The following is a 23,464-nucleotide window of genomic DNA, read 5'->3' as shown; positions in this document are numbered from 1 at the left end:
CCCCATTGAACAAAATAGGACTTACTTCTGAGGAGACCTGGTTAGGCTTGTGCCCTAAGTGAAATAAATGAGCATTGTTGTTTAAACCAAGTCTGCAATAATGTGTGCATGTAGGATATGAAGACCCACACCAAGCATTCAGCCAGTGGATTCTGTGCCTGTCTTAATACTCCATCGTTAGAAAATGAAGCAGAGTAGAGCTTACCTCAATACTCAGGTTAATTATCCTATGGCAGTCATTTACATGTGCTAACAATTATGACATTGCCTGGTCCGTACTCCTGTAGGGGTTGGTTGTGATGAAATGAAGAACTGTTGCTAGGAAATATACTTTTTTCCCCTTCAATTACATAATTACGGTATAGAGGATGCAGCCTAAGCAGATTAGGGGCATCACTGCTATTTGGTCTTGATGCAAGTAGTCAGTCAGGGAACACATAAGCAAACATTTAACCTCTCTGGGTGATTTAATATTGATTATACTAAGAGATGCAAGACTGTACTACAAGGAGAGCACACTTACTGGGATATTGGGGAAAAAGTGAGTGCATGTTTTGCATAGAATATATATATATAACAATCAGATTACCCATTACTAAGAACTGGAATAATCATCCCTAATTAAATCTATTGTACTGTTTAATTAAAATTGTAGAGGTGCACAATCAGTTGTAATGAAAGATGATCCAGCAAATTGTTAGCATGATGGATCACATTCCAAAACCATAATTATTTAGCAAGTTTCATGTTGATTTTAGTTACACATTTCTGAAGAAGTAAAAGTAATAATCTTATGAGGTCACTCTTGCTCCTAGTGTTGATGTCTGTCCTGAGGTCTGCTTCATTCATACGAATGAGAGGGTTTGGGAGTTGCTGGCAAAGTAAAAAATTTACAGCGCAGTCCTATGCAGAACTACTCAAAAGTGAATTCAGTGGAACTTATTCTCCCAGTAAGTTGTGTTCAGGATTGCAGCCTGAATCTGTCTGGGGATATACTGCATGCGACATCCAATTTCAAGTAAGAAAGCTGTGGATTTTTTTTTTAAATTGTTTGTGTGTTGTTTTTTTTTAAATGAAAAGCAGCCACAAAAGGCTACAAAACTGAGCTGAAAAGAAGCAGAGGTATTTAGTCTTTTCCCACTAGCTATTTTTTCCACTCAAAAATCTTTTTAACACATAAAGATTTCAGCTGAGGGAAACAACTTTGCTGCTCTGTCCTGATCAACATTGCGGATTCCTAAGACTGCTTCCCTTAACAAAGGCTGAAATCCTATCCATGCTTACCTGGGAGTAAGCCCCATTGACTATAATGTGATTTGCTTCTGAGTTGACATGCATAGGATTGGGTTCACAGACCCATTTAGTCTTCATTTCATAAGAACAGCCCCACTGGATCAGGCCATAGGCCCATCTAGTCCAGCTTCCTGTATTTCACAGCGGCCCACCAAATGCCCCAGGGAGCACACCAGATAACAAGAGACCTGCATCCTGGTGCCCTCCCTTGCATCTGACAGCCCATTTCTAAAATCAGGAGGTTGCACACACACACATCATGTCTTGTAATCCGTAATTTGCATTTCACGTGTTTGCATTTCATGCATAGCTTGCTCCAAAGACACCGTGACTGTAGAAGAGGGAAGTTATAGCCATGCTGGCCTAGGAGAGGAGAGCAAGGACCTGTTTGGATCAGAACAAGGCCAGTGATTGTATCAAGGACTAGGCAAGGGGGGTTGAAGATGGCTAACTGCAAGTTTAATGGATTTGGAGTTTCAGGACCAGGAGCTGTGTGTACGCCAATTTGTTACAGGCTGACTGAACTTGAGGTAGGTGAAGCTAATTATACTTGTAGGCAGTGCTGGGAAATAGAGTTAGGTGACTCGAACTGGAGTCACGAAAATGTGTGGTTTGGGGTGATTTGGCGACTCATGAGTCACACGCAGAGAGGACTCTGAAAAAGACTCGAATCAGGGCCCCCTGACTCAGCCCTCGTCCCCACGCATGCTGACTCAAGTCTGCCTGTGCCTGGGGGTACTTGCTTACTGTTTTTGTGGCATGGAAAACCTTGTGGGGCCATAATTTTGACCAGTGAGCAGCAGGGAGTTCCAACCAGGAGGTAGGAAAGGGTTAATGTGAGCAGGAGCAGAGAGGCGGGACTGGGCTCTCTTTTCCCATCTCTGATAGGAAGGAAGGAACAGATGATCATTGGATGGGTATTCTCATATTTCCATTGGCTGAGTGATGGCAGGAGGAAGAGCCAGCATGGCTAGTGGGGAGAGGAAAGACTCACTGAATGACTGGCTACAGTGGAACTACTTCTGAGTAGAGCTGCAAAGGGTTGGGTCATCTCGCAGCTGCTGCTTGTGACCCTACTTCTCCCTATTGCCACGTCTCTACCGCACTCCCTCCCTGTTTACAGATGGGCAGGGACAGCAGGGGAGTGTTCAAAGAGAGCTCCAACACACACACAACCCGGTAGTAACCCTGTTTTTCCATGGTGGGCTTTTGAAAGGGGAGGGCGACTTGACTTGAGTCCATTAGAGTCACTAAAGGGTGACTTAAAGACTTGAAAAGTCTCCCAGTTATGACTCTTTTTCGAGTCGAATCACAAGGGGCAGTGACTTGGCAACTTGACTCGAGTCAAGTCATGCTGGGTTTTCCCATCCCTGGTTGTAGGGCTGCTGGACAGCTTATTTTGCAAGAAATTTGGAGAACCAACTGTCATTGGCTCACATTTATTGTACTAACAAGTGTTGACGAGATCCATATTGCTGCACAAAGGTGCCCAAAATGAAAAACAAATGTGTATTCCTTCTAAATACAGAAATGGACCCAGACCAAATCCTGAAGCATCAAATGATACCCCAGGAGTCACTTGAATGAAAGCATGTAAGAAACTATTGTTTAAGCAAGACATGTTTAAAAGTTCATGAAATGTAGTTGTTTAACCATCTTAGGCATAGTAATACCCACCCTAAATGCCATGACTGAATTCACTTTTGTCAAACCAGTCACAATGCAAGCTGGCAAGGAACAGGGTGTTCCTGTAGGTGACTATACCTTGCCTGAACACTGAATAATACATTGTTCCTGGTCCATATGTGCTGAGTCACTTAAAAAAAACAAAAGTACAAGAGCACATACTGCCAGCTCCTTTCTACTTTGTGGGAAGAGCTCTGTGTCCCATATATTTCTGGTTCTTCAGCATTTATTCTGAATCCAAAGGGACAATTCCACTGGTGCCAACAGAAGCTTTGCTTCTGGAGTTTACAGCAGCTTTGGAAAATTTGGTTTTTGGCAAGACCATGGCACAGCTGGAATGTGTTAAAATGTTAAAGTCTCCCATATGCCATGGTCCTCGTTCTGATTAGGTGCCCCATGGCTGCTGTTTAACTGAAACACGCACACACAAGCAGTCAAGTTACATGTGTAACATAATGTGTACATGTGCTTGGCTCTGACTAACTTCAGAAGAAATAGTTCACTTTTGATTATGCACATGAAGCTGTTTATGGCTTTATTCACACAGTGACCCATGTGGGTGGTCGTGTGCAGAGCAACCACGAGGACAGTGCGCACTGCCTAAGAAGCTGTCCTGTGTCAAGTTGCTTCCAGTTTATTTCAACTGTGTACTTGAAGAATTGGCTGAGCTTATCGCTGAAGTATTTGAAGAAAGCATCCAAGTTACATACATTCATTATTCCGAGGCTGAGCTTTCTTTCTCATAATTCAAATGGAAATCGGCTGGCTCATTTACAAATTCAATAAATATAATGTTCACAGTGGAAATTCACAAACGTGAACACATTTGTTCCCAGCTCTGAAACACAAATGTGAAAACCCAATTGATGTCCCAATTTGTCATTTTATGTCCAAATTTGAATTTGCTCTAGTGTATATTATCACCTGACATGAAGATGAGTCACAAACCTTCCCTTTGCATCACAACCAAACATCTCTTGTGTCGATGAACAGTATACACAAAGATGCTCTTGGGCAGCCCAATCCTGGGCTTCCTGAAGCACTGGGCTGCTGTGGGGCTAAAATGGTGGCCGCGACATCCAACTCACCCTGGGCAGCCACTGCTGACTCCTCAGGAGAAGGGGACTTTTGTCCCCTTCCCCCGCATAATGAAAAATAACAATAACAATAACAATAACAATAACAATAACAATAATAATAAAGCTATTTATATACCGCTTTTCTTGGTCTTTATTCAAGACTTTATTCAAGACGGTTTACATAGGCAGGCTATTTAAATCCCCGTAGGGATTTTTACAATTGAAAGAAGGTTCTATCTTTCAGGAACCACAACATTCAGATGTTTCTTTCTTGATCTGGTCACACATTCTGGCCTCCATCCTTCCACGCTCAGAGCAGATGGAATAACTCTGCTCAGCTTGTCAGCTGCTTCAAGGTCGCATGGTGCCGGTGGCCTCGAACTGGCGACCTGCGAATGTTATCTTCAGGCAAATGGAGGCTCTACCCTCTAGACCAGACCTCCTTCATAATGAAAGTAGTCCCACAATGGGGCTACTCGATTCTGCACCCACTATCAAGTAGGTGCAGAGTAACCGAGTTCAATTTTGAGCCAAGAGGCTCGATAGAGGGCTCTGGATCCGGTGGAGCTGAGCAGACATCCATTTCTGCTATTTCATAAATCTTATCTATTAATTTTTCTCTAATTGGAGCACCTATAGATTTCCACATTTGAGCATATAATATTCTTGCTGCTGTACTAATATGTACAATAAGGTATTTCTTGTGTTATTTAATTTCTGATGTCACGTTTAGGAGGAATATTTCCGGTTTGAATGGTATTACACAATTCAATATCATTTTCCAATATTTCTTTGCTTTTTCACATGTCCACCACATACGATAAAAAGTCCCCTCAATCTCTTTACTTTTCCAACACTTGTTTGATGAACCTGAATACATTTGTTGCTATTTTCTCTGGAGTCAAATGCCATCTATAAAACATTTTATATAAATTCTCTTTAAAAGATACCTCTTTGGTTATTTTAATATTTGTATTTCAAATTTGTTTCTGATCATAAATCGATATGTTATATCTAAAACATTTTGCCCAGAGCGCCATTGAGTCTTTAACTATCTCATCCTACCATAAATTATGCAGTTGAGTTTCCTGCATTTGGGGAAATCGCAGGGGTCAGCACACCCAAAGTGCAATGGATGAGCTTCACCCTGGGAAAACCACCAAAACCACCTGATGGTTGTTTGGTATTTGCCAAAACCACCTGATCATGGTGTCTCCCCTGCCAGGTAAATATAGGAAGCAATTTTTTTTAGTCCACCATCATTTTTCCCAGAATGCCCCAGGCATCATGTTGCTTCAATCAACTGCAAGGAGAGAAACAAAAATGAATGGGAATGCCAAGAATGTGTAAAGTCGTAATGAAATTGAATGTGTTAATAAAAAAATTAAATGAGTTTTTTTTTTTAAAGGAACAGCAAAACAAAAAGTCTTGCGTATGTCTAGTAAATTGTATTCTTCCCAGGTAATACATTTATAAAATTATAATCAATAGAACAGAAAATGTAGCAACAGTCAGTCATGTATGATTGAAAGTAATAACCATAATCATTTTAACAATACAGACTAATGGCAGCATCTAATTATTGTACACAGAATCTGTTACAATAATACATTCATGGTGGGAACATCAGAGGCAAATTTAATTGGTTTACTTTGGCATGAGCTTTCATGGACAACATTCAGCTTCATTAGATCACCAAAGAAAACTCATGGCGTAGTGAGACTAATAGTGAGTCTCATGGCATAGTGAGCCATGACATTTTCCCCCTCTCTTATTACCGCTACATTGAGGTTTTCACGCATGACACTAGCACCTTTAAGCCCCTCTTGTGCTATTTGTGCACATGAATCCCATGTTGTTAACATATGACAAAGAGCAGAAGACAGACATTGTAATGTTTTCTAATTAGAATTGAATGTACACTGAATTCAATTTAGGCTTTACATTCACACTACAGAGGGTAATCACTGGGTGTAAAGCAGGATAGAAGTGCTGACAATTAAAAATTAATAAATCAACACAAGAAGCATTTGTGGTATAGTGTGAAAATGTTGCAAGGAAGATATGATTGTGGCATTTCTCTTACAAGGAAGTTGCACACTGTGGACAAATTGCATTGAAGAGGCCAAAGTAGTGGTGGTGGTGGTGGTGATTACAGTGATAGGGGCCCTAATTGGTAATCATTTGTAAAAGACATTAAATACTTCCTGGGCTTGATTTGAAATTCTTTTTTCTATGTTGAGCAGCACTTGATCGAACAGTATCATAATGTTTAATTTTTGTATGCCACCCTGCACAGGTTGGGTGATCTTTAGGAGCATTTGTGTTGACAATTGACAATTCTTACCGGCAGCAGTTGTTGGTTGCCAAGGTATAGCCGTTTCACTTCACTGCACACAGTTCGGTATAGACTAGAGAAATGGGATGAAGACAATTCCTGGTGCTTTTCTTTTGTGCTTTTTTTTTTTTTTTTTTTACAGAAAGCCTTTTTATTAGATTGCTGTTCAGCCAACCCTTCAAATATATGTGTGTACAAACATATGACATACAACTGCCATTCTAAATGTAGAAGTGAGAAGGGGCTGTAGTATAACTATTGCATAAAGAGGCTGGAAACTCTCCTTTTTAATTTCTTGCTTACTTATTTCAATACAACTGTGTTTCAGAGACATAATCAAATTATATTTGTGTATATCTGTGCCTGAAAGCTTCATATATCATTCTGAAGCAACACATGTACTAGATCTGCACACTAAGACCCAATCATAACTTTGGGCAACAAAGCAAAATCTTAATAAAGGAGCCCAAATTCCTTTTATAGCATTATTAGAAGAATGCCATTGTTTATTCAACAGGAAAAGACCTCCCAAAATGACAGTGGTAATCTAAGTGAGAAGTGGGGGACTTGCCAAAGGGTTCAGCATTCAGCTATGGACTAACAAGTTGGGGGGTGGGAGATTAAACCACATTTTTGAAACTGCCAAGAAAAATATTTTCATTCATGAGTTCACCCAGCCTAAACATGTATCTAATCCTCTAAAACTGACAGTTCAAAAAGGCGACCATGGTCGAGACAGACAAAGTGTTCACTTCAAAGGCAGCAAGGACTCTGGGATTATTAGTATTATCACTTATCATCAAATGGCCATCAGGTTTAGGACCCACTAGCTCCACCCAATCCACTTAGCAAATCAAGGAATTGCCTCTGTAACAATGTTAAAAGGAGCAAAAATCCTACCCATCTTCTCCTTTCAGCTTCAAGGATTCCACAAAAAATTGACAAGAAACCATCAGTGAATGCGAGAGAGCTGGGGATGTGTTCAGAATTTAGATTTTCAAGTCATTCACAATTAAGTGGCAGGAAAGATACATATTAAAAATATGTTGCTTTTCCAAACCAATGGCAGTGCTCAAAACAAAGTAAATATACAGAAAGTAAAATTAAAATCACATAAAAATACAGACTTCTCCGGTATCTTGATGCCTGCTAATATAACGCCTTCTAATGAGATTGCACCTTTTACCCCAGCAAGCATCTTTTGTAGTGGCTGTGTCTTTGTGTGTACTTTGTGGGGAATGAAAACCATAGCTGCCTTGGATGCCCTTCAGGGAGAAAGGTGGATTACAAATCCAATAAATAAAAAGTATTTTGTCATCCTTTTCGCTATCTAAACTGCTTTTAGAACTTTTTATTGTGCTCCAGTCATGTCCAAGCCATTCTGAGTCCTGTTTTTGGACGACTTCAATTTTACCAGGAGTCATCAGAAAACCACTCCAGGCGCCATTCTGAGTCTTGGATAGGCCTCAGGCAATGGCTCAGAAGGCCTCCCAGATGCAACCAGAATGAGGTTCCAGTTGTGTCTGGGAGGTCTGCAGGTGGGCGATCTGGGGATTCGGCATTCACAGCGGGGCAAATCTGTAGATGCTGAATCTGCAGATAAAGAGGCCCCACCTGTATTGCAAATAATAATGCTACTAATATACACACGTACGTGTAGATACATGCAAGTGCATTTCCTAGGTTTGTCTTTTCCAAAACCATGGCAATGACAGAAGCCCAGATGTCTTCCAACATCTGGCTGATAAAATATATATTTTTATGGCCAATACCAGGATATCCATTCTTCTATCAATTTTGTTCTGACTGACTTTTTAAGGCTGAAAAGACTGAGAGAAAATTGGTTTCACTCAGATTTGTACATGTAGAATTTTGCAGTCCTATCCATATCTATGGGTTTTGTAAACAATGTAGATACATTTTATTGTCCTTAGTCATATAGCATGTTTTCACATAGCTGTAATAACCTGTTTTCTTGATATGTTACAATATATGAACCTGTAACTACTAGTGCTTTATAAAATGCAACTTTTATACTGTGGCAATCAATTATTGTTAATAAAAATAAAACCTTGTCTTACAACAAGCCTAGATTTTTTATTATAATTATTTGCATCTGTTGAAATGTGAGGTAAAGTCAGTAGGCATTTATGAAATGGATAGGCTTTGCTACTTATTTCTAAGTAACACTTGGAGCTTAGATACAATTTTTTGGAAGTTTGTCTTGTTGACTTCAACCTTAAAGAAAAGTGTTTACAAGTGAAATCTTAATTTCTTCCAATGGCCAGTATACTCATACTTTTTGCTCACGGAAAACCAACAACTGACATGGATGGAACCCCAGAGCCTATGAAAAGGTGAGGTTGGATTCACATGCATGATGAAGAGCAGTGTTAACTATAAACCCACAATAAATGTGTATATCTTCAAGGTGTCCCTTGCATTTTCTCACAAGAACAGCTACTCTTCTGGAAATTAGCTCTTTCTCATAAACCTAAGAATGTTCTTTCCTCATATAATTAAAATTGAATGCTATCATTCCACTGGTCTCTGTATTCTTCAAAGCACATATTGCAAAAAGCATTTTACTTCGTGGCAGGAGCATCTTGGTGCACATTATAAGAATGTGTGCACCTGAAACTCTCCTGGCACTGAAGTCAATTGGGAACACTTTATGTGCCTGAAAGTTTCATATGTGAATCAGCTATTCCTGATTAAGAGCCCAATCCTGAGCTCAGCACTCCGGCTTTCCACTGGAGCGCACTGTTGCAAATGTGCCGTAAGGCACGTCTGCGAGGCTTACCGCCAGGCCAGTGCCTGTGAGACTGCTGAGCCATGGCATGGTAAGCGGGGGGCGAGGAGGGGGCGTTCCAGGGAGGGGGAAGGCGTGGGGAGGGCGGAGAGAGGGCGAGCCGGTGGGAGGGAGGGAGGCGTGTCCTATGGAGCTCCACTCCACTGGTTCCAAGTTGTTCGTGTGGGGCTTGGCGCTCGTGTGGGGCTCGGTAAAGTGAGTAGCCCCATCGCGGGGCTGCTTCCCTTACCCCTTACTTTCGTCCCCTTCTCTCAAGGCACCTCCCGCAGCAGGCTGAAGTGCGCAGGATGCGGCGGCAGCCGTTCTCAGCACCGCTGCAGCCACTCGCCCCGGCCAGCTCAGGCTTGGGCTGTAAGCTTGGCTGACTGAACATAATAATTGCAATTAGTGTTTGTGTCAATTAAGTTGCAATATAGACCCTACAAATTTATTCAAATACTTTTTTTTCAGATCTTGGGTTTCAAAAAAACAAATTCAAGTTTTTTAAATATTTTAATAAGGACATAAGAACAGTCTCACTGGATCAGTCCATAGGCCCATCTAGTCCAGCTTCCCATATCTCACAGCAGCCCACCAAATGACCCAATGTATGTTAATGTACGTTTTGGTTTGCGTGACACAAGTTTTTTTTAATTTGCCCAATAAATACATTTCTATTAATGCTTAACAGAGGGAATTCTCTTTCCATCCACCCTCTGCCTTTACCTTAGATTCATGATATCAGTTAATTGATTGTCAAACCTGACAAGGGCAATTGCAATTCCCTTCAATAAAACCTGGTTTTTGACTTATGCAGACAATTAATGATTGTTTAAAGACAAGACTAAACACTAGTTAGAGAACTGCAAATGTTTAATCATATCATTGTGTCTCTTTCTCTCCTCTTATGGCAGAAACCTAGTTGAGTGAGCTGGTGTGTTCTACTGATGAAGAGGATGACCTGTAGCAAACAACTTCCTAGTTCAAATGTAACCAGTCTGATATTTAGAAAATTTTCAGTCAAGTCATTGTTTCCTCAGCCTCAGCAATCCACTGCCACCCAAATGCATCTCCAATAATTGTACGGGATTGTAAATGGTTACCATGTTATTGATAATGTATATGAAATGCTTTGAAAACTCATAACATGCAACATAATTGTGAAATATCTTTTTTGCTTGCAATTGGTTGACCAAGCATGTTCAATTCATGTCCGGGATAGTGGGACCTTTTTACTAGATGATTCACAATTAAAACTCTATGATCCACAATTTAGCAAAGGTCATTATGATTAAAGTTGTAACAGAATGTAACGATAATGATTGTATAACTCGTTCAAATGAAAAACGGATGACTAATTACTGTAACTGCCAAATAACATGAGAACTAAGAAATTGATTTTTATTTTCTAAAGTATGCATATCTATAAGGAAATACATTTCCTTGTGTGCGAACTGGTTTTTTTATGTTTTCCCTTTGGAAAGGTTTAGAAATGAACTAAGGATTTTTCTCTTTGATATTACTGAGAATTTACACAGTTGGGAAAAAATGGAAAAAAACACTACCGGATATTGCAGTTATGAAAAACGCTTGATAAAATAAATTGTAACTCTAGAAAACACGAATAGCTGAATTTATATTTTTATGGGTGTGTCCAGTGCAAAGGGCTGGGTATGAAGTCATTCCGAAAGGGGGAGCTCTGGGTCCGCATTGTAGATCTTATTCATACATCAGTTTGGGAGGAAAGGTACAGATTTGATCCAGCCTACTAAGCTTACCATTTATGAGTTCATTGGCCAAATTCCCTTTCAATATATATAGTTCTTAAAAATTTTCACTCTTGACAGAAAAATGCACACAGATGTAAACGCCCAAGAGTCCTTTGCCCAGTTTATTCCCCATTACTGGCTTACCTGCCTGACAAACCAACAAATATCACTCCCCTATCTTGATGCCATTTTAAAGAAATCCACCCACCTGCGAAAATAGTAAGGGAAGCTATCCAGCAATAATCAGCTTATTGTTACTTTGCCAAAGAATGGCATCTTTTACAATGCAGCCTTGATGAGTCATTGTGTTTGGATGAAACAGATGTCAACTGTAAAGCATACACTTCAGAAAAATGCCATACACAGTTATTAGTGCCAATGTCATTTTAAGATATTAGATTGGCATTAAAATGATCATTGCTAACAGGGCACCTGAGATTGCAGAAACTTGATGAGATCCTTCACTCCAGTCAGAAACCTTGCCTGACATAAATGGGTCTGTCAGATGTTTGACTGTTTGCCAAATGATGAACACCAATCAAAAGCAAGTCAGAAGCTTCTACAGTACCTGTCAGTGCTTCTGACCCATGAGAATTACAGGCATGTGAATGAAGGAAGGCTTTCCTAAGAACTGTGGGAGGCACTGTGCTTCATCATTCTGATTGGAGATTATCTCAGAGAATGGATTAAAACTGTTCCCATTAAGTCAAAAGCTATTGCAAGTACATCTGGTTGGAAATGTCATAAAATAATTCATGGTATTTTTAAAAAGCAGGACAGAAAAGCAGAATATCAAAAATAGTGCTACAAGTATGGAGCATTTCATTTCATTTTTGTTCTGCTGAAATTTGGCACAGAGTGTAATTTTCGAATCTCAGATTTTTTCCTTCTTGTTACTGGCATTGTGAAGATACTAGTCCTCATTGTTTTATTATCCTTTCACATTTTTTCTGTATGATTTGCAATTCCTGTTGTACTATTCTCATAGCAACTATATTTGAGGATGTGGCTATATTTGAGCCAAGAGGTTATGGCTTGCCTGAGTGCACTCGTGGAGTAGCTTGTATCCTGTTTGCTATCTTCTCAACATGAATCAAATTCTGTTAACTTGAGCAATACCAAGCATTGTATGATGCGAGCAGCAACAAAACAGTAGCAAATATTTGAAAACAAAAATGAAGCTATTTTCACTTTGATTACTTGTTCATGCCCACACTATTTTCTAACCTCCTTTTTATACTCCTCTCACAGGAGATATATAAACATAGAGGTAGATCTAGAGTGATTTACAGCAAACCCCTTTCACAATCCTGACAATGGGTAATTACTCCAAATTATCAGATTTGACAGAAGTCTGAAGAAACAGCACTTAACTCACATATAGCATTAGGCCAGGTTTTTGTTTTGTTTTTTTTAAATCCTTTCTTTAAAGAAGAAAAATGAGAGGGCATTCCAGAACGCAGTGAAGGACTGAAAAAACTTAACTCCAAAAAATGAAAGCATAGCTGTCAATATCATCTTACTTGGTTCACTAACAGGATTAAAATTATGTCTATATGGGATTTTCCAGTGCCCCCTTGTTTCCAGCGCCCTCTAGTACTTACCTTCTCAGATCTCATGTTTCAAAAATATTTTGGTAATTGAAGGGAATCTATATTATCAGAGATCTTGAAGGAGCCAATATCTCCTTGCAATTACTTGAGTAATTGTTAGCAATCCTATGCATGTCTATCCACTTCTGATTAGACTTCTACTCACTTCTAAGTTCCCTTGTGTTCATTTGGGTTCACTCCCAGGAAAGTGTGTATAGGATTGCAGCCTGTATCTATATGCACTAACACCAAACTGGAATATTTAAATGAATTCCATTGCAAGTAGAAGTTACATACCTTGAGGATGTGAACCTCCCTACACTGCCTACCAAGAATGCCTGCCCCACTTCCAAGGCACACCAGATGGACATGGAGATGTCCCAACTCCAAGGAGAGATGGAAATGAGGAGATGGAGATGTCCCACCTCCATGACACACCAGATGTCTGCCTATTTGTATATGGCTTATTTGCTTAAAATACCCCTACACACATGGGCCAGGCCCATAGTCAGTTCCCAAGCACTTGAGGTGAGACAGCATACATGCAGGTTAGGCCTTTACACGTTGCCTTTACTGTGCTGACCCTATGCAGACATGACACCTGCATATGGGTATCCAGCAAGGCATACCATCATGACTTAGGGCCTAATCCTGTCCAACCTTCCAACACTGATGCAACCAAGACAGCAGGGCATGCACTGCATCCTAAGTTGGAACAGTCACAGAGGTGTCCTCGTGGTAAGGGAAAAAAATTTTCTTTACCTTGGGGCTGCACTGTGACTGCATCAGTGCTGGAAAGTTGGATAGGACTGGGAGACTGTATAGTCTCATCAGTGTACTTTGTACCCTGATACCAGCAAAACAGACACATTGCTTCCAGTATCACACATACCTTCTCTTTGCAGAGACATTCATCTGAAGCAGCCCACAGTTAAGTTCCGGAACTCTTATACCTATCCAAGTGAACACTAGTGAACCATAAATGTGACCACTGATAGCAAAGCTTGACAGTACCAAGAAGAAAGTGGGGTTGAATCTGTCACATGGTGAAATCATCATAATGATTCCAGTTATGGAAGATCCATAATGATAAGAACAGCAGTTCAGTCATGCCATGACTGCAGTGCAGGGTTGAGAGGGCAGCAGGCAACTGCAGAACCAGGAAAGGTAAAAGGGGAAGCCTGCTAAATCTGCCATGTAGAAGCAACACTGAAATTCTGCAGGGGACTGCAGGTGGAAGAGCAAGGACTGGCTGGCACTACAAAGAGCCAGTTTGCAAGGGCCCCATGACACAGGCTGTTTGTTTTCAGCTAGAAAATAGCCGGAAGTGAAGTAACTAGCTCTAGAAGTGCAATTAATTAAAAAATGGAACTAAAATGGCGTGGAACATACTTCAGGGTGTTTTCGCAATGTTTACTAATTAAAGTTACCTTATTAAAGTTTTTGAAATTATCTTAAGTTATTAACTTCTGTACAATTCTTTTAAAATCTTAAGAATGGATGTCTCCTTTTTCAAAGTTCAACGCCCCCCCCCCCATCGCCTCCCCTATTTTCTGTACAAGATAGCTGTGCTCAGTTGTCTCCTTGGAACAGAGCAATTAGGATATTATTTCATGGAGGAGGCCATGTTTTCTAGCACCAAGTTCACCGGAATGATAGCTAGCATGGCTAGTATGCTAGAAGGTAAAAAGCAAACATGACCTTAGCGTGCTGGAAGGTGGAAAAGAAAACAGTTCTTCAGCGCTTCTAGTAGTAGAAGCTGAAAAAGGAACACCACAGTATTTAGCAGATGTCAACCTGCATACTGACTGAGCTGAATAAGCTTTTCGTTCTATTAAAAATCTACTGCATAAATACAGAGAGGTGCTGTGCAGCTCTAAATGCATATACCCCAGTGGTTCTCACACATTTAGCACCGGGACCCACTTTTTAGAATGAGAATCTGTCAGGACTCAAAGGAAGTGATGTCACGACTGGAGGTGACATTGTTAAGCAGGAAGAGTTTAACAATCCTAGGCTGCAATCCTACCCACACTTACCCAGGAGTAAGTCCCATTTCCCCAAATGCAGTCACATACCATGGTAGCATCAAGTCTAATATATTAAAAATAAAATATTGAAATGAAAGGGGACCCACCTGAAATGGGCTCACGACCCACCTAATGGGTCCCAACCCACAGTTTGAGAAATTATATCTGTCATAATTCTGACCATCTTGATATTAAGTGTGTGTAACTCTGAAATTGTTCTACTACTACACCATCCAGTTATTCTCCTGCTTCATATCACCTGCCTTATTGTCATTGTCCTACTTTATGCCCATTATCCCCAACACTCTGTCCACCACTGGGAAATCCAACCCATCAAAGTTCCACCCTTTCTGGTGGGACATCTACCTCTTTTGCCTGCCATCTGTTCCCATCTCCTTCCAAATATATAATGAACCTATTATTTTGGAAGATGTTTTTAAAAGACACAAAAGAGTTGACAAATATATCCTTGTAAGGACTTTTTCTGTAAATTCTATGTTCTACCACAGGGTCCACTGCAACTATTGTACTATTACCAATTGAAATAATATTGGTTGAAAAGCCATATATAAATATCCCTAAACTCTTAATAATAATAATTATTATTATTATTTTAATAATATTTAAATAAATATATAAGTATACAAATATTCTTAATAACTTAATAATTCTTATCATACTTTTAAAGAATATTTATATTTAGCAAAAAAAAAAAAATTAAATTCACAAAGCCATTTTAAGTAGCTAAACAAATACATGGTTCCCTGGCCTTACAATGTAATCACGTGCAGGAGAAAACGCCAGCAAAACAGCTACTGGAAAGGGCACGATGCTGGGGCAAACAAGACAGTTGTTCCTCCCCCCCCCCAGCTAAATGTAAGAGTAGCACCACTTTAGAAAGGGCCTGTTGCCCAGTTTGCAGGCACATGCTCTGTTTAAGAAGATGAGTGTGACGATTTGGACCTCACACTTAGCTGTAAAGTACTGCTTGAAAATACTGACAAGCCCCAGCTCAGCAGTTTGATAACATGGGCTTTTCAAGTGTAGTTGACATTCCATTGAATGGCTATGGCTGGAGGTGTGGATTCCAAAATACACAGCTTTGGGGCTGGAGAGCCACAACAGTGGGGTACAATTACAGCAGCAAATTGGCCCATTAGACCTTGGGAAAAATGACTGCTGCTGGTAATTGCTGCTAATACACTAATGAGCTATTGTTTGCTGCAAGGTCTTAAAGGTAAGCCTAATAATATGAGCACAGTACAATGCAGTTGCCCCCAAAAAACCCTTCTGTTAAATCAACTTAATTGTATAGATGCTTACTTAGCACATGAATTGTGATGGTGATTCATACAAACCTGCTTTAATTGCAACATGATCTTCTGTAGTTCAGGTTTCTTTCACCTTAGGGCAGCTCTGAAAGTTGGGAATCGAGAACTGATTGATTTGTTATTTTAGGTTTATTGTCGGTATTGTGAGTTTACCCCTCCCAGGGTGCCTGGAACTGTAATGAAATTGTTCAACAGATATGAAAGTGCTCAGGCTGAAGCAGATGGACACCATGGTAGAAACGACAGCCAAAATCTGGTCACATTTTATTTCAGTTGTGTAACTACACGTGTATCTGCTAAACAACCAAAATGACTTTGTACGCCATATAGTTACAGCACTCCACTTCACACTGCTGCACTAAACTTTGGACTCAGTTTGAATAAGAAATGTTTGGCTTACATAATTGTCTTGATTCCCGTTGACTATGATATGAAGCAAGAAAGACCAATGGTCTGATCTGGAAGTATAGAATTTATACCAAGCTACCTGCAATCATGGCTGCCCTGGCTCAACCCCCTTCCCCTGGTAACTGCAATGGGGAGTGTCCTCAAGCTTGGTCTTGTATGTGTGTGTGTGTGGGGGGGGGGGGTTTTGCCACATCTTGCATATGCATATCTAGGAAACCTGGTCCAATGTCTCCTGAATACATTATACATGTGTTTAAGGGCCTATCTGCTGTCTCGCTAGCACGCTTGATATGTTTGCTGTGGAAAAGATGAGGGCAACACAGATGCGCAGGCTGCAGCAATTGCAATGTGTAGCACTGTAGTCACAGCTTAAGTACCATTTTCGTCATCAGAGTGTGCTGAAGTCTCATAGGAAATGCAACATTCTCCTCTGTGTATATTTTCTCTTCTACATCTCACATTTTAAAACTTGCATAAATTAATTCCTATTTCTGTATTAAAGAGAAGGGAAAGAAAAAAACTTTTAAGTCAGTCAACTTTTCCTCCCCTCCAAATGGCCCTGTATTCAGCTCCTTACCCTGAAGCAGTTTACACACACAGTTGTTTAATAAGAATCATTCATGAAAACCTACATCTCGGTGTACTTTTTCACTTTTTTGCCACATCTTCTGGAACTTGCAATGAATGTCAAATGCCCAACAGAGCCTACTTAATTCACATAAGCATAATAAAGATTCATATTCTCTAACAGAGCTTGTATTTAGTCCATATAGAGGAGCAGTGCTGGTAGTATTTTGTCATAGTGGGCCTTTTCTAACCATTGGAGCTGGACGCCTATGTGAAAAGAGTGTTTCAAATTCCCAGCTGTTGTGATTTTCCCAGCACGCTTTTTAGCAACAAGAGGAAATAGAGTTGCCACCTTTTTTCTGACTGAGCGTCTGGGCCATAAGAAGTCAAAAATGAACAGGTGATGCTTTTTCAGAACAGAGAGACAGTGGTGCGTGGCTTATTTAATACCTGCCTTCAATATCCTTTTGTGGCAAAAGGCACAGGAACTTTTGACCATAGTACCATTTCCAAGGGGACCTAAGGCAGCTTACAACAGTTGACATACAGTGGAGATACATGGAGATACGACGATGGGGAATGCTGCAGCTATTGATTCTTGCTTGCAGCGGGATTGTCAATTAAAAAAAAGAGTCCACAATAGTGGACCTGCCCTCAAGGCGCCCCAGGGCAAAGGTCTGCAATGGCACCCTCCATGCAAAGCCACCCCCACCCACTCACCCACAGCACAACAGAGCTTCAAACATCTCCAGGACCAACCAGGGAAGCCATCTGAGGCTTCCCAATGATCTTAAACTGTACTTCTGGTAAGGCTTCCCACGTGGTCTTAGAGACGTGCACTTGGGGCATTTGTCCTGCTCGCTTAATGGTAGGTTCGCTGCTGAGAGACTATTCTCTTATGGTCTGTAGTGCAGTGGTAGCATGCGTGCTTTGAATGAAGATGGTGTCAGGATCAATCCCCAGATGGGGCAAGGAAAGACTCTTGTCTGAGCACCACTGCTATTCAGTGCTGAGCTAGATGGGCAAATGGCCTGATTCAGCATCATGACAATTCTCATGTTCTCTTACAATAGTGTTGGCTGGCAGCTGATGTCATGCAGGTGTACGGTACAAGCAGGTTCAGCTTTTGTCAATTCCAGCAAATAATTCCAGGCTCCCTCCTATAAAAACCATCTTAGCAAGCAGAGATCTTGTGCAATATTTGCAGCTGTGAAAGCAAAATCAAGCCTACCATTTTTTTATATTGAGGTTCAAAATCTAAGGCCCTTTTGGGCCTTGCCAAACAGTGGTGGGAATGGCAATGGTGAGCGAGTGCCATGCATGTTTCATGCATTTCTGGTCGGCGTGAAAAGTGGGTGAGGCAGAGCCCTAAAGCAAGAGCTCATTTGTCTATTTATTCAAGGAGCACTTTAAAACAAATACATTGATAAATCCAAAATTCCTAAGAGTTTTCATCAGGGGAGCAGTGTGGCATGTTTGAGGCTGCTTCCAACTGCTCTCATACTATGATTTACTTATTATCTCCCTGGCAGCTCTTGGTATGTGGTTTTTAGTTTTTCTCTTTTCATGCACTGTCCCTGTCAAAGAAAGCTTTCATTTCTTAAGCACACCCAGACCACATGGGGAGACTCAAAGTATTAAACCGCAAGAGAAAGTTGTGAAAAGGCTAATAAGCGGCTGCTGCTGAAGAAGAAAGCTGCCTGACTCTCAGCACAGACAAAATGAACCGAACGCATCATGCCACCCAAAGTTTTAATGGCTTTAAAAGGTCTTTTAAAACACAGCAACCAGCATCACTAAACTAGATAGGAATCTGTTTACAGGCACACACTTAGGCTGCAATCCTAACCACAATTTCCTGAGAGTAAGCGCCATTGAAAAAAATAGGACTTGCTTCTAAGTAGACCTGGTTAGGATTGTGCCCTTAGACTCACAACAAATGAGATGATGGGGTGAGGTGACTCCTACGTTTTCAGTGCTTTATTGAAGTGCAAAGAAATTAAAAGATTGGTAAGAGGAAGAACAGAGGTGGGTTTGAACTGTGCCGGCTGCTTTAACTCAGAACTGTACAGCTTTCCCTCTTCCCTTCAAATAGATCAGACAAAGGCTCCTTTGCGTAAGCCTGACGTCAGGTTGGAATGTAACTAAGAGACCAATTTACACATCCCTGGTCTTTAAAATTCCTCTCAAATCCCCCAGATAAGTACTAAACGTTTAAGGAATAAAAAGGAGGTCGTCCATATTTACAGTCCAAACATTTTCATGCCAACTGTAGCCTGTGATTGTGACATTCTCTCTTCTCCTTAAAACATTCCAAATGTAGCAATAAATCTGTCTAGCCAAGGCTAATGTATGTTTAAGCAAATTATTTCCCATTTCGATAATATAAATGTTTAGATTGTGACATCCCATGCCCCAGAGATCCTGATTCCACAAGGTTGGGGGCTGTAACCTCCTGGAAATATTTTGGTTCATATACTGTGCTTACTATACCTTGATCACTCAGAGGCAAATACTTTCCAGGTTGTGTGTGTTTCACTCAGGAATAAATTTTTCATTTACTCGTGTTACAAAATAAAGCAAACTTCCATAACCACTGTTCACTGGAGAAACCAAAACCAGGGTTTCAGATATGCCAAGAAACATGGAAAAGTTTTCCAAAAGCTCCCACATCACTGTTATATAATAATAGAACTAACTTGTGCAACTACTCTGTTTATGTGCACGGTCAGCTTTTTCAGGGCAGATAAGAGTATCAACACTTGAATCTGGCATTGGGGCCTAAATCTGGATTTGCATTGTGATGAATAATTGAGGGCCCAATCCCATCATCTACCAAACCATGCAATTCTTCCAACGGAGCACATGCTGCATTCCATTGATTAGGGCACACCTAGCAGCCCAGGAGAAATAAAAATATTTTTTACTTACCTCTCTGTAGGCAGCCTGGTCTCCAATGGATCTACACATTGGTCCATACAGGCACAGGTGTCCTTGAACCTAAGCCTGCTCTTTCGCTGGCATAGGTCCGAAGAGGCTCCTGAGAATTGGTCCAGGCTGGGGATAAGAGCTTGGATTATGAGGGCTAGGTGGTTTGACTCTGCTGGACCACTACTTTAGTAGCTACACTAGCTGCCCATTGGTTTCCGGTCAAGAACTGAATTTGTTTCAATTCAAGATGCTGGTGTTGATCTTTAAGGCCCTTCACCATACGGGTCCAGACTATCTGAGGGACTGCTTTCTCCCATACATTCCAGCCCACACTCTTGGATCATCTGAGAGGGCTCTCCTTCAAGTTTCACCTCTGTCCAGAGTTAGAAGGACAGTGGTATTAGGGTGAGCCTTCTCTACAGTGGCGCCACAATTATGGAATTCCCTTCCAGGGGAATTTACTTTCTCCCTCATGGCTTTTTGATGAAACCTACCTGTTTTGTTTAGCATTTAGTTGATGAGTGGGTGTTTGCCCTCTGCACCTCTGCAGTGGCTTGACTGTTCCTTCTGGACCAAATTGTTACACCCCCCCTCCCCCAAATGGCTCTACAGTGTTTGTTGTTGAGTTTTCTGATTGGTTATCACCGAGATACATTGAACTTTTTATTACAGAGCTTTGAAGCCGCCTTGGGCATTTGATTCAGCATGGGAAAGACAGGATATAATTTTTTCAAATAAATGAATAAACTGTACCTGCTACTAACTTACTGGCCATGAAGTGGGATGGCAACTTACCAGGTAAAGAGGAGGTTCAGTGGACCACAATCACCAGCTCGATTGTGAAACTGGAAGTGGTTTTCTATCATTATTTTTACTCATTTGGAGGCTTGGGGAACCCTGCAGCAGCATCAGTGGGGCTTCCCACACCCCCTGGAAGCCAATATGGACACCCACGAGTAAAACAAAACCCCTTCTGACCCTGGCAGCAGCACAATCCTGGGGATCATATTGCTGCCACTGCAATGTCCCACCCCTTAAGGGGTCAGAGAGGAGTTCTTTCCTGGTGGGTGGGTTTCAACTCACCAGCTTGGAAACCACTGCACTAGGAAAAACAAAAAGGCAGGTACACAATCCAGTCAAAGCTAAGAACCTTTAAATGGGAAAAATTTAAGCACACATTCAACTCTCCCACTGAAATCAATGGGACTTAAAAGGGCTTAACTTTTGCCTGGTATGACAAAAATTAGCAGCAATTGTTGTGGAGTAGACTGGGTGTCCTTCAACCACAATCACTGAGAGCTTAGTCAAGTAATCACATTGGCTTCAGTGCAACAGCTCACTGCTTTCACAAGCCTCAGTGGGGACTGCTCTGTTGAAACATTGTATATAGCATACAAGACAGTGGCAATCACAGTGTGTTATGAGTTAGATTCACTCCCTTTTTTGTAACGGGATGATTAAACTAAACACTAATAAATAATAAGGGACAGCATTATTATGGTTCTATATTCCAGCTGGTCAGTTTATCGCTAACAGACAAAGATGCAACATGTAAACTATGGTTTTAAAAAGAAGTAAAAATTACATACTGTGAAATGCAACAGAAATAGCAAGAAAACAAATCTGGAATGCTGAGGATTTGATTTTTCAAGTTCCGAATCTTCCGTTTTGCTTCAGGTTCTCTTTTCTGGATTTCTGGAGTTTTGACAAGGAACTGAAGTTTCGAAATCTCAAAATGTGAAAATCTTTCCTGAAATCCCAGTGCAGTGTCTGAAGATACCTGATGAAGTTCCATCTTTGAAGCCAAGGAGGTCTTAGTTTGGCTAGTTCATGTGTAGGTGCTGCTTGTTGATCCCTAGAAGAGGTGGTAGAAATGGGACAAATAAAAATGATCTGAAATGAGATGTGCCCTTATTTCCCCTCATAACTGGGCAAAGAGGCACCCTTTGAAGTAGTGGCAATCTTATAAGAAGGGGAGATCAGTGGTCTCTCTTTATCCTAGCATAGTGACAACATTCCCAGTAGCTGTTGCTGGTGTCTCCCTTGTGTTTGAGTTTTAGATTTAGAAGAAGAAATTATTTTCTCATTCCTCCTGTTGTATAAATTGCTTTGTGAACATTTTGTTGAAAAGTAGTATATAAATACTCAAAAAACTACTACTATCACCACCACACCAACAACAACAACTTCAGCCTTCATTCTTTAGACAGGGCAGTATACAAATTCAATAAAGAGTTTATGTAATAATTTATGTAATCAATATTCCCTATTGCTCTGGTAATGTGATAATACTTGATTTTGATTTTGCAATTTAAACCCTAACTTACTTTTACAAAAATATCAGAAATAATACCAACCATTATAGTAGAAGTCAGGCTATAGAACAGAGGCTCACTTGTCTTCTCTTCAGAAGTTTCCCAATCCAGCCGTAGTTGGTCATGATCACAAAATGGTGTGGGATTATCAAGGATTTTTCCTCCAACAATCTGGATACGTTTTATGTGCTGAGTCACCACGGTTCAAACAAACTTGAGGCAGAACCATACAAATATTACTCAGTGCCTTGTTAATGCCAGCAAAGCCCCTTTTATTGCATAATTCTGCAGCCTGTCTGTACTTTTTTATGTCATTAATTTTCATCCTGATAATTGGAAGCAGCTTCTCTCTTTGTTTTATTAAGGTTTAATGAGCTACATAACTCCATCCCTCCCACTGAGGAAGGCTTAAGGTTGCTTTGCACCCCAGAGTACAGCAAAACTTCTTGGTTTCTTTTTACCACCACTGAATCTACTTATTGTCTCTCTGCTGATAAGACATCCATAATAGTTATTTGATTTTTTTTTCTCTGTAAACCGCTTTGGGAACTTTTGTTGAAAAGCGGTATATAAATACTGTTGTTATTATTATCATTATCATTATTAATACATAACAAAGCTAGAGGGGTGGTGGTACACATGTATCATTATAGGCACAGCTCTTTACCTCAATACAAATGGCATGAAGATATTCACCACACAGTTTTCCCACCTTAAATACACCATACACCAGGGACTGCTGAACCAATGCTGTCCTTCAAATGAAAAAAGCAGCTACATACCTCAACTCCTTCCTACAAAATCCTCTTGAGAGCATAAGAAGTCAGATCAGGGCAAGCCTTAGGGCACTATGGCCAATTTGGCCAAATTGGGTCCCGCACACGAAGGGGCCCTGCACTACAGCAGTGAGCAGAGCGCCCACACTGCAGCCAGCACCTCACTCCATAGCTGACACTCTTGCATGAAATGCTGAAGAGAATGGAGCATTGCTGCCGGATGGCCCTCCCACCTGCCCACTCCTGGGTCTGATTGGCTTGAAATCCCTCCACCGGAAGCAGTTGACGGTGATGCCGCTGCTAGGTGCCTCATTGTTGCTGCTCATCCTGGTGAAGGGGGGAGCCCCAGGGGTGAGGCCCCACCAAAACTGTTTTTGGTCAGCCCTGGTGCAGATCATGCTGAGATGCCCAGCACTGTCTGTTGTACTTAAAGGGTTGTCAAGGAAGGAGCCAGGTAAACGGCAACTACTCCTTGCTTCTTCTTTGCATCATCCCTTTAAATTTCAGTGAGGACAGTGCAAGGGGAAGAGGTAGCAAACATGCCACTGCCAATGCTGA

General features: G+C 40.9%; 1 pseudogene; it reads right to left on the bottom strand.

The window, feature by feature from the left end:
* Nucleotides 1–5,096: 5,096 nt before the first annotated feature.
* LOC136643376 (U1 spliceosomal RNA) lies at nucleotides 5,097–5,291 on the bottom strand (annotated as a pseudogene).
* Between the last annotated feature and the right edge of the window lie 18,173 nt (nucleotides 5,292–23,464).

This window comes from Tiliqua scincoides, chromosome 2, assembly GCF_035046505.1.
Source record: "Tiliqua scincoides isolate rTilSci1 chromosome 2, rTilSci1.hap2, whole genome shotgun sequence".
Lineage (NCBI taxonomy): Eukaryota > Metazoa > Chordata > Lepidosauria > Squamata > Scincidae > Tiliqua > Tiliqua scincoides.
Note: the sequence above shows the minus strand (reverse complement) of the source record. Positions and strands in the feature narration are given on the sequence as shown.